This window comes from Nestor notabilis, unplaced genomic scaffold (assembly GCF_000696875.1).
Source record: "Nestor notabilis isolate BGI_N333 unplaced genomic scaffold, ASM69687v1 scaffold12597, whole genome shotgun sequence".
Taxonomy (NCBI): domain Eukaryota; kingdom Metazoa; phylum Chordata; class Aves; order Psittaciformes; family Psittacidae; genus Nestor; species Nestor notabilis.
The window spans coordinates 16,044-27,136 of NW_009936102.1; positions in this window are offsets into that span (position 1 = coordinate 16,044).

Below are 11,093 nucleotides of genomic sequence, written 5' to 3' on the forward strand. Positions count from 1 at the left end.
TAGTCTGTCAGGTAGGCTCTTTCCTCCCCACTCCTTGGCTCCCCTTATTCACAGGCTGTTTTCATCTATGTAACTTTCATTTCTGCTGATGCTAATGAAGCTGAACCCTAGGAAATGATTTCTACTGAGCCCTCCAACTCCCTAGAGAGCTGGTATGAAGTCAGCTAAGAAATCCTTTCTCTCAACATTTGTCTTCCTACAATTTCTTAAGAGGCTCCTCTATATGAAAGCATTTCCCTGTCATTCCCCATCAACTGCACATGGAAGAAAAGACTGCCATTTCCCTAATCTTTGTGTTGCCTCTGCATTTCCACCCAGCCTTCTCCCAGGTTATCCCGTACCATTTAAACATTACAGACAGCCACAGCCCCTTTTTTATCAAGTAATCTTGCTCCCTCTTCTGAATTTAAACACATGAGATGGCTGAAGGACTTCTCTCTGCCCCTTCCTCCACAAACAGGTTATTTTCTAGACTAGTGATAGCTGTTACTCAGCACTTCTCTATATAAAGACTGGTGCTGTGGGTTTGCTTCAGTATCTCCCTGCTGAAGTGACTCTCACTGTTACCAGTCCAGCACAAAGCATACACAAACAGGGAATGTCTGTGTCCCAGCTTGAACATGCTGTGCTTCCCCACGAGGACACTGCGGACATCCTTTGGCCAGCTCTTAGCTTGCAGAAGGCTCACCTATCTATTCTGTTTCAAAATCAGACGGATTGATTTGCGTGAGTACCAGTGTGAGATTGCACCAGAGTGTCTCAAGGACACCAACCCTACGCCCTTTGCTCAGGTTTTGAGCTGATGTGACGTTGCTGGTGTCAATCTTGCTGAGCAACACATGTGCAAAGTGAATATGACATCCCATGAAGAGCATTTTGTGGTCACATCATTACCTGCTCCTACAAAGAGAGGCACAACACAATTGGCAAGGGGATAGGTACCGGTGAAGGAGTTAAGCTCAAGAGAGGTTTAGGTGGGGTGTGGATGTAAACTTGGAAGCAGGGAGGAAAGGAAAGGCCTCCAATCTTTGTAATACAAAGAAATAAGGAAAATTCCTTATTCCTTTGAATAAGGAATTGGCTTGGTTTTGCAAAACAACCGCATTTGAGTTACCAAGTGTACTTGAAAGAAAGGGCTTGAGATGCACCCAGCTACACCAGACTGGATCTGCACATGCGGATGCATGGGGTTTTCCAACCAGACAGGAAAGTGGCTTTACTGAGCTGGGTAAATTCCTACAGCATAAATATGCTTCTCAAAAAACACCCTTTTGAGGTCATGTTTGAAGCATGGATGAGAGGATAAGTGTGTGCTGCTGTCAGCTATTTGGGAAAGGACTGTGATCTCTAAAGCTGACAATTCTACAAAGCATTTTGTCTCATGTAGTGTGTGGCATGCAGGACGTTAGCTAAGTATCAGATACAGAGCACTGCCATCTACTACTGCTGATTAGAAAAGGAGCTATTCCCTGCTCACAGCTCAAGAAGTAATGCCAACAGGTAGAAACTGATTGCAGAGCAAGCCCATCCAGTGATGGGTAGCACAGACCTAAATGCTCCACATGCCACAGCGTCTAAAAGATTGGTCTGGGACAATCTAAAGAAGCCAGTAACATGAAAGCTTGAACCTCAGTGAAGCAGAAAATTATTTATGATCAAAACCAGCATGGCTTTAACCCTCCAACGACTGAAACCTGTATCAGAAAGGCATTCAGCCCTGCGAATTCAGGTGGATGTTTTGTAGCAGGTGAATCACAGGGGCATTCAGAGGCACACTTCTCTCAAAACTGTGGCCAAAGCCCATTAAATAGATTAAGAGAGTTAGCAAATTCTCTATTACACAAAGCTGCTTTCCAACAACTCTGCTAGTACAAAAAAAATATTCCAAACACACACTGATCACAGTGTTCATCAGTATACCCAGCACAAACAGGGTTTCATTTAACATTCAAGTCTTCAGCTGTTCTTACAGAAATCTGAAGCCATCCTAATCTTTTTTTGAGATCTATATGCCAGCTATAGGTTGGCTTCTAGAGCACCCCATATTAAATACAAACCCCTCATAAACCTTCTTGTAGCTCTGCATTTGTGTGCAATGGATACATCGAGTGGTGCATTTCTTGTGGTGGCAGAGTCAGGCATGTCAACATGGGACCCTTAAGAAAGCCTTCAGTGAGAACAGCAGGGAATAGGTTAGTGCTGAGCACCAGGGGAAAGCCCAGCCTTACAAGAGGTGAACAATTTGCATTTAAAGAACACTGCTTTAAAAAGAAGGCTGGCTGAGGATCCTGCCCAGGGACTCTAGACACAGGGAGGCAGAAAGGCTTTTTCTCATCTTCCAACCTTAAAAGGGAAAAGGGTGAAAGAATGAAAGGATGGTGAGATTTTACAAATGACTTCAGTGTTATGCAGTTGGGAGAGAAAGAACCTTGTCCCCACCTGTACAGCACCCTGTTACTATGAAAGGGATAGTAAGAAATGGCAAAAAGCAACACTAAGTGACCCTTATCTGCCCACAGGGTACCCTCAATATATTCAGTGGTGGTTTATGCTTCTCCTCACCTCTCCTGGTACTCCAGCATGGTCCTTCCTTCAGGCCCAGACATGCACTGATTGCTTTTAATAGCAAGGCATATTACACACACCCAGCAGCCTCTGCAACTAAAAGTCCCCATTAAAGGAACTAAAGGTCACCCTAAAGGAACTAAAGGACACAGCAGAGCCATTTGCAGTCACTGTCTCTGAAGACATTCTCTCTTTTTCCAGAGACTAAAGAGAGGGATCCAAAGTGGTTCTTTCAGAAAGAAATGATATCCTAAAGAAGTATTTTCTAAACCCAGACACAAATAGCATTCTGCACATGAATGGCTGGTCCCTCTTCCTGCTTGACTGCATGTAACTCCCCAAACTTACATTTGTGAATATGTGCTTACTGTATGTGCAGCTGCCAGCAGCCTATCTCATCAGTGAAGTGGGAACAAAAGCTCCCCTCTTGTCCCCTCTTTCCATAATACCATTCTCCGATCATCAGACAGGTTAATTACTTGCTCTTTCTTGAACTATGCATCTAAGATCCAGCAACTTTTCTGCTTTGTAACTATGGCCTGGTGAGATCAAAGCTTATCAGCAACATCCCAGGCCACATCCCCTGCTGAGTGAAAGCCGCCTGCTGCACCCTGAGGGCCATGTTATCCTGGCTTGGCCTTGTGAAGCCCACAGTCACCTAGTTTGATTTTGCTCTCACTCAGATCCTAATGTCCTAGGAAAGCTGAAGTAGTCCCTGCGGAAGAAAGGAAGCAGGGCATAAAAACAGCACTAGTCCAGCTTCCTGATGTCTTTGGTAGCTGAACCTGGCTGGAGGCTCTGGGCCAGTGAGCCCAGCAGATGCCCACCTGGACTGAGATTTTGTCTCCAGGATGAGGAGCTGAAGAGCTGAAATGTGGAAGAGGGAAACACATGTAGCCAGAAGCTGGAAACTAAAAGTTAAATCAATTCAGAGAACAAAAGCTGAAGGATTACCCTTGACTGTATGTGTTCAGAGTCAAGTGTTGCTGCCTAGTTACTTGGAAAAAGCAGAGCAGCAGAGGCACTGTCACAAAGATTACACACCAGTGTAAATTGAAGTTGCTGTTATTCCTCTGGAAGGAATTAATCCATACTCATCCTAGAGATCTGAGATGAGTGCCAAACTACCACCACAGGCAAGCTCGTTTATTAAATTGGCTAGTAGATGAGAGGATAAGAAACCAGACATTATAGCAAAAAAAAAAAAAAAAAAAAAAACCAAACAAAAAACCAAAAAAACAAAAAAAAAACCAAACAACCAAAAAAAAAAACACAAAAAAACCCAAACCCATCCCTTATAGTGATCTTTTATATTTAGCTGTATCCCAAGATACCAGGTGAGAATGCTGTATGCAAATGGGAAGAAGATACACTACATAGACTGCAAGTAAGCACACAATGCTTGTTTCACTGCAGTAACATGCCAAGCACGTAAAAGGATAGGGAAAAATCATTCTCATTTGCAAATGGGACAATGATCAGCTAAATTTCTATGGGGTGGAACAGCAGTCATTTTGAAAACTCAAGACAAAGCTAAGAATCCAGCCCATATAATCTTTATGTCAGTCAAATGCCTTAACCAACCTTTCTGGTCTGCAGGAAACCACATACTCTTAACAGCCATTGATGAGAGCAAAGATTTGCTCTTCCCTAGAAAACCATGGCCACAGCCTTAGCAAACTTATCTGCAAGCAGTGACTGTATCAGCACGCAACTGGTATATAAACGAAGATGTTATAAGCAAGGTTCAACACTTCCCGCAGTATTTCTCCTCCTTCCCTTTTCCTTTTTTTAAGTGCAAAGCTATCTAGCTGCATAGCTGCACAGTGGAAAGACAAATCCAACCCCTGCCTCTACAACCCTCCTCTAGAAAACCAAATAATCCTACAGACTGCCCAAAGGAAAAATATGGTCTGTTACTGTTAGAAACCTGTGGAAGATCACCAGTACGCAGTCATTTTCCACGCAGAAATCGTCAATGTTGTACTCATCACTGGAAGAGCTCTCCTCTGCACTCACCCTTATCTCCTGACCCAAACCATGTGGAACAAGACTGGAAGGGCATTTCCTCCCACTTGGATATTTAAGGCACTTTAAGAATAGTCCATGGGCTGCCCATAAAAATAGAACGCCTATCTTTGCCAGTTATCCCAAAATCAGCCTTTCTAGCAAGCAATGGAAATGTAAAATCAAAGAAAGAATGTTTTTAGTACATTCCCAGTATTAATAGAGCTCTCTTGTTCAGAAAGAGCTGTGGATAAAATAAAATGGTTCTAATTTCAACTATACTTTTGAGCTAATCTGTCAGATATGCCCTGTCCATCCAAATAAGAAAATCTTGGGACCTAGACCCTCAGATGGAAGCCCTACACCCCTCATGCCAAATATCTACACCAGGGATTATTTCAGAGAACATTCCCCCATGTGACATCCCTTGAGCAAAGACATCTCCCATATAAATGATAAACAAGCACAACAGCTGTCTAGCACTCAGCTACCTATGAACAAACACTTGACATCTTATATGACTGCACATTCCTCTCTGCTTGGCAGGACAAGGTGCACACATTTTTTACATGGGAACAGAAGTCCATGTTTTCAGAAGCATTAAGAGCTACACAGTGTACACACATACAGATCAGAGGAGTATGTGTCATCATCATCACTTGCTTGATGTTAAAGAAAGCACCTATAAAACTAACGTGGAATTAGAAAGTTTGAAGCGCAAGAGCGAATCCCTAACTTGGGCTTGTAAGAATACAACAACTATTTGAGTGGCAATGTGGAGGTAACTGATCAAAGTACACATCCTGAGAACAAACCCGAATTCCTTCAAAGCCACTCAATTTCACAACTGATCTAAGTAGCATTTGTAGCATTGAGTGTGTGGCTTTTCCTGATTGCCCAGACAGCAGGATGAAAGCGGCAGGTTTACATTTAATGGAAAAGTAAAAGCTTGAAAAGTAAAAGATATCAGACAAGTGACCTCTGGATGCACTGGACAGTGCCTCTGGTAAGATGGCACTGCTGAACTCAACAAGTGGCATTCCAAGGAGGTGCCTCCTTTTGAATAATACACTGAAATTGCTTCTTAAAGCATGGTTTTAGTGAGGGACAGCACACAGCTGCTGCAGGGGCAGAAAGCATCAGTTGGGACCTGCAGCATCCCATTGCTCTCCTGATACAGTGAGGCAGAAGTATGCTGCTTTGCTCTGTCACAAAACAGCTTTCCTCTCCTCTTCATCTGACACCTTGCCAATGTCTTGGGCAAGAAGTTGACACATAAAACCACACTGAGCTTCCCATCACCTGTGGCACAAACCACTAGACTACTTACCTTTGCTTTTGTAATCCTGACAGGAGAGCAAGCCAAAGCCAGGCATCACCTTGCATCCTTTTGCTCCCTAACAGAGTTAATATTGAGCTCTGGATGACAAACACTCTCTAGATGCCTGGCTCAGTCACTCTACAAGAGGACTGCTATTTAAACCATAGTAATGTTTTCCACAGTTCCTTGGAAACTTGAGATTATAAATTGAACTCTAACCTTTGAAACAATTTACCCACAGCTACATGAAATCTTAAGAGAACAAGCGTATGCCTTTGCAAAGTAAACCTGACAGTTACTGTCATGTAACTTGCACAACTGCAGCTCTCTGTAGCTTGGTCCGCATATGGACATGTAAGGCACAAGCAGGCCAAAGCTCTAGGTGCACATGCATGGCTGCTCAAGAAAGGGAATCCTTCAAGGTACAGCACTGGACCTTGCCAGCAAATGGAGGGTATCTGTACTTGGAAAATGCCAAATGTCTCCTTCCACTGCAATCTGAAAGCCCTTGAGAACTACAGTAAGGAGCTATTCCTAGCTTTGTTCTACTGAGGGGGAACAAAGGAAGTGAGAGATTCAGAAATACACAGAAGGTCAGGGAGGAAGCATGTGACAGAGGAAGGAGCTGCATTTGCCTTTATAACTCCAGGATAAGATTCCTCACCATAGGCTGGTTCTCCCATTGACTTTACTATGTCGGAATGAAGCCAGCACCAAGTGCTCTGGAACTCCCATCACAAATGCTTCCTTCATTTCCATGTTTTAATAGTATTCACATCTCTCTGATGAAGATGTACTTGCTGCAGGGAAAAAAAAAAAAAAAACACCCACACAAAAAAAACCCAAAACAAAACAAAAAAAAACCCACAAAAAACCCCACAAAAATCCACAAACCCACCAGCACTCTTAGCACTCTTTGAAGGATAAATGAAATGCTTCATTAATTCAAAAATTGTTGAGATTGCAAATCAGGAACAGAACATACAGAGGCAAGATTACTAGTAATTCATGAGCAAAATGCTATGTTTATGCAACACTAAGGATGAGATTTTAATTGCTTATTATCCTAATTGATTTTGTTCAGTTGTTATAGCAACTTTTGCCTTTTAGTATATGCACTACACTAGACATAGGATTAAGCCATGAAGTAAGGCTAGGTGACACACCACAGCTGTGACATGTACTATAAGTAATACTGATTATCTGCTCATATATGAGACCTGAGATAGAGCTAGCACTTTCTAGACTGATGTTTTATTATCATATGCAGTTTCTCTCGCTGACTTCCATACTTACCTGCACCACTGCTCTTGGTTTATACTACTCAGTACTCTGCTTGAGGAAAACCAGTGGCCATTTTGTGAAAAAGCTCGTCAGTAACAACAGTTTTGTCAGCACATATGTTTGATACTATCTCACCTATATTCTAACTCTTTTCCAGAAAAACTTTTACACAATAGGAATTCAGAGCAAGAAGTCAAAACCTGACAGTCGAGACCTAAAGTCTAAACCATGACTTCTGCTGTTTAGAAGTGGGTATGCAATTCAGTTAAACAAGAACACCCAGCAAAGGCTTTGCTCAGCTGGACTTACACATCCACTTACATTTTTCTCTGCTGCCCAGTCTCTCTCCAGTGGTGGTGGAACTGCTGCTCATGTGTCAACATATCCATTAACTTGTGCACAGCAGAACAGATCTTGCTCTCTAAGTGTGCATGCTAGCGAAGCACATTCTGCTGGTCCTTGGAGTACATCCTTAAAATCTCTTGTGAGCCATCTGTCTCACATGCATTAAGTTTTTAGGGAGTTGAAGAGAGCAGCTGAGAGTTAGATATTTGGAAACGCAAAGACTGACATTTTCCCTCCTTAAAGCAACTACGCAATGTCCATGAAACTGGAAACTGCAGAAGCTGGTTTCTGACTTTTGAGTCTTGGCCCAGTATCTACCAGTTCACCAACGATTTGGCTTCAAAGCCCTAACAGCTATCTGGTATCATGATAACATTATGTAACCAAGCAGTGGAAAAGTCAGGTTTCCTGTTTAAAAGTCTATTATCATCAATTATGGAATGACAATTCACCAGGAACTGAAGTGGTTCCAGTACTGATCCCTTGAGGGATCAGCCACAGGAGAGCAGGTAAGCAGAAAGATAACATCCCCAGATGCCCTCAGAAAAGCTCATCTACACCCATGTGAACCTTCAGCTCTACATTTAAATCTCTCACAAAGGCACAGGGAGTAACATCCCACAGCTCATCTAAAACCATAGAACTGGGTGCTGTCCCAGGGGATGTCTTCCCCACTTAAACATTCCTTTACAGCCCCCTCAGTCACCACCTAAACCAGTCTTACTGACGAGGCAGTTATGAAAATGAGCATGTACTTAAACTCTTGAGACTGCAAGAGTTCAAAGTTTCACCTTGTGGTATAAGAAAGCCCAAAAGAGCATTTAAAAACAACACACACCTCTGCTGTTAAAAATCAAGCCAACCACCAAAAGCCCCATTCTTTGAACAAAGCCAGGTGAACCTCTTTTGAGGGATGCACAGCTATCAGACCCAGCAAAATCAAAGTTGAGCCTAAATTATCAAATCACAGAAGTAAACCTGACAATGCTCCTGCAAGCAGATTTCTTTTCATGTTGGGACAAACCTGAAAGAGGCTGAACGGTACACCTAAAGCTTTATTAAACAGACTCATCCCACAAGTTGTTAGTAAACCTAGGGATATTGCCCATGGCTTCCTACCTTTGTTAACAGCCCACCTACACAGCACACACATTAGCTGCCAGCTCCACAGCAAGGCGGTTGCTGTACTGAAGTGACCAAAGTGGGCACCTTTGAAGTAGAAGCTGAACATTGAACATGAAAGGTACTGCAGCAACAAAGTGGTCACAATGGACAGCAAGGAAGCCACTGCTCTGTAAGAACTATAGCACATTTCAAAGTTCCACTCTATAATTGACTTTCTGGGGTACATGAGTTATTTTAGAAGCAGATTTCATACAGAACTCTTAGTGATATCAAATGCCCATCCCACATCAGTTCTGAGAAGCCTTGTAGTGTGTTCCTCTATTTCTAAAGAAGTAGCTATGAAAGCCATAAAGAAAAAAAATAATTACAACTAGAATATTGTTTCAACAGTCCCAGTGTCCCTATTCTTCCCCAACATGCTCCCTTCCAATGAACAGCAGTGCTCACTTTCGGCCCCACAGCATCCTATTTATCCCCAGCTTTCTAAGAGTAGGAACATCTTTCCACCAAGATCCATTTACAGCCCCTAACTTCTTAGTTTTTGCAACACATGCACCATTTTGAAATACTCTGACACAATGGGCAGGATGAGACTGAAAGGAAACGAGCTCAAGTTTGCCTTTGATGAGATATCATAGGCATTTATGGGCTACCAAGATGGAGACACATCCCAAGCCCAGGTTTCATTCAGAAGATTAGGAACAGCAGTAAACACAAATCCAGGGCTGAAGTACCTCTCCTATGAGGACAGACTGAGAGCACTGGGCTTGTTCAGCCTGAAGAAGAGAAGGAGACCTTAGAGCAGCTTCCAGTGCCTAATGCGGACAAAAAGAAATCTGGAGAGGGACTTTTGGCAAGGGCCTGTAGGGACAGGGCAAGGGGGAATGGTCTTATATTGAAACAGGGGAGATTTAGATTGGGTATTAGGAAGAAGTTCTTTCCTGTGAGGCTGATGAGGCACTGGCACAGGTTGCCCAGAGAAGCTGTGGCTGCCCAATCCCTGACAGTGTTCAAGGCCAGGCTGGATGGGACTTGGAGCAACCTTGCCTGTGTCAGTGGGTTGAATTAGATGAGCTTTCAGGTGCCTTCCAATTCAAACCAGTCTGTGATAAATCTGACTTTTGCCTGCAGTAACCCCACTCAACCACTAGTGGGAGCTCCCACTTGCCAGATGTGCAATCAGTCCAACAGCAGCTGGGTAATACCTCACACAAGCCTCTAAACCCGACAGGAGCAACACTGAGTAGAGTTGCTTGCTACTCATCCAGTAGCAAGCCGTGCAGAAATCTTCTCTTTGCAAGCTGCTTACCAGGACCTTCTGGGGAGCCTGGCGCACAGCTACAATACCATACAAGCTAGATGAAAGAAAAAGCAAGACAAAAGCTTTCAGTAACCGACCATAACTCACACTAATTAACAAATACAGCACTTAGTTTATTTTTGTTCTCAACTGAAACAAGACTGAGTAGGTTTGTTAGCTGCAACCAAAGTACTCCATTTGAGAAGTGAGCTTCCAGGTGCAGGACTTGCAGTAACAAGTCTGCAGATGTACAGTATTTATAACAGAGAGAGTACACAATAAATTACTATCTACATGCAACATACCTACAAAAGTTACATACAATGTAAAAAAATACAATATTTTCTGCTCATTTTTTGTTTTAAATTTTTCTGTACATTTTGTAATTTACATTTTCATATACACATTTGTAAACTTTTTTGTTTTTATAAAACTGAAATCACGTAACAGTTTATGAACTCACGGCACTGATCTTACCTTTCCAGAAGGTGGCTTGCACCTATCAAACAGCTTTTAGCTTGTTTGCTCCTTCATTTATACTTTGGCACCAAGACATTTCACACCATTATTCTGAGCTACTTAATTTGCTTGCTACCTAGCCATGTCTTCAGTATGGAGAAACTAATCACACTTCAGTTTGTGCTTTAATAAAACAAGGTCTGAAAACAACCCATTACATTAACTACTTCATCAACATCACATTTACCTGGTATTACTGCATAAAATCAACTTTTCCTGCACTGCTTTATATAAGCATGCAATCAAGTCTGATGATGACTCAATAACATGAATATACTGAAAAAAAAAACGACAAGGGTTAAATATTTAAAGGAACGTAGACTTACCAAGATTTACCACATTAATAAGTCTAAGCTAGTAGTATGGATTGACATGTTAACAGTTAGCATTTTAAACACACTGAAGTTTACAAAGCGAAATTCAGTGTAAAAACCATCTGCACTAAAGAAAATATGAAACTACTCCCAGCCACACACTTGATAATATCCTTCAGTGAAAGTCAGCATTAACTAGAAACATCTTCTTGCCATGCATACTCCTGTTGGGAAACAGGAATTCCTCAAGTTTACAAAAAACAAGCTTAAAAAAAAAAAAATCTGCTTGGAGTACAAAACTCAAGATCCTGCT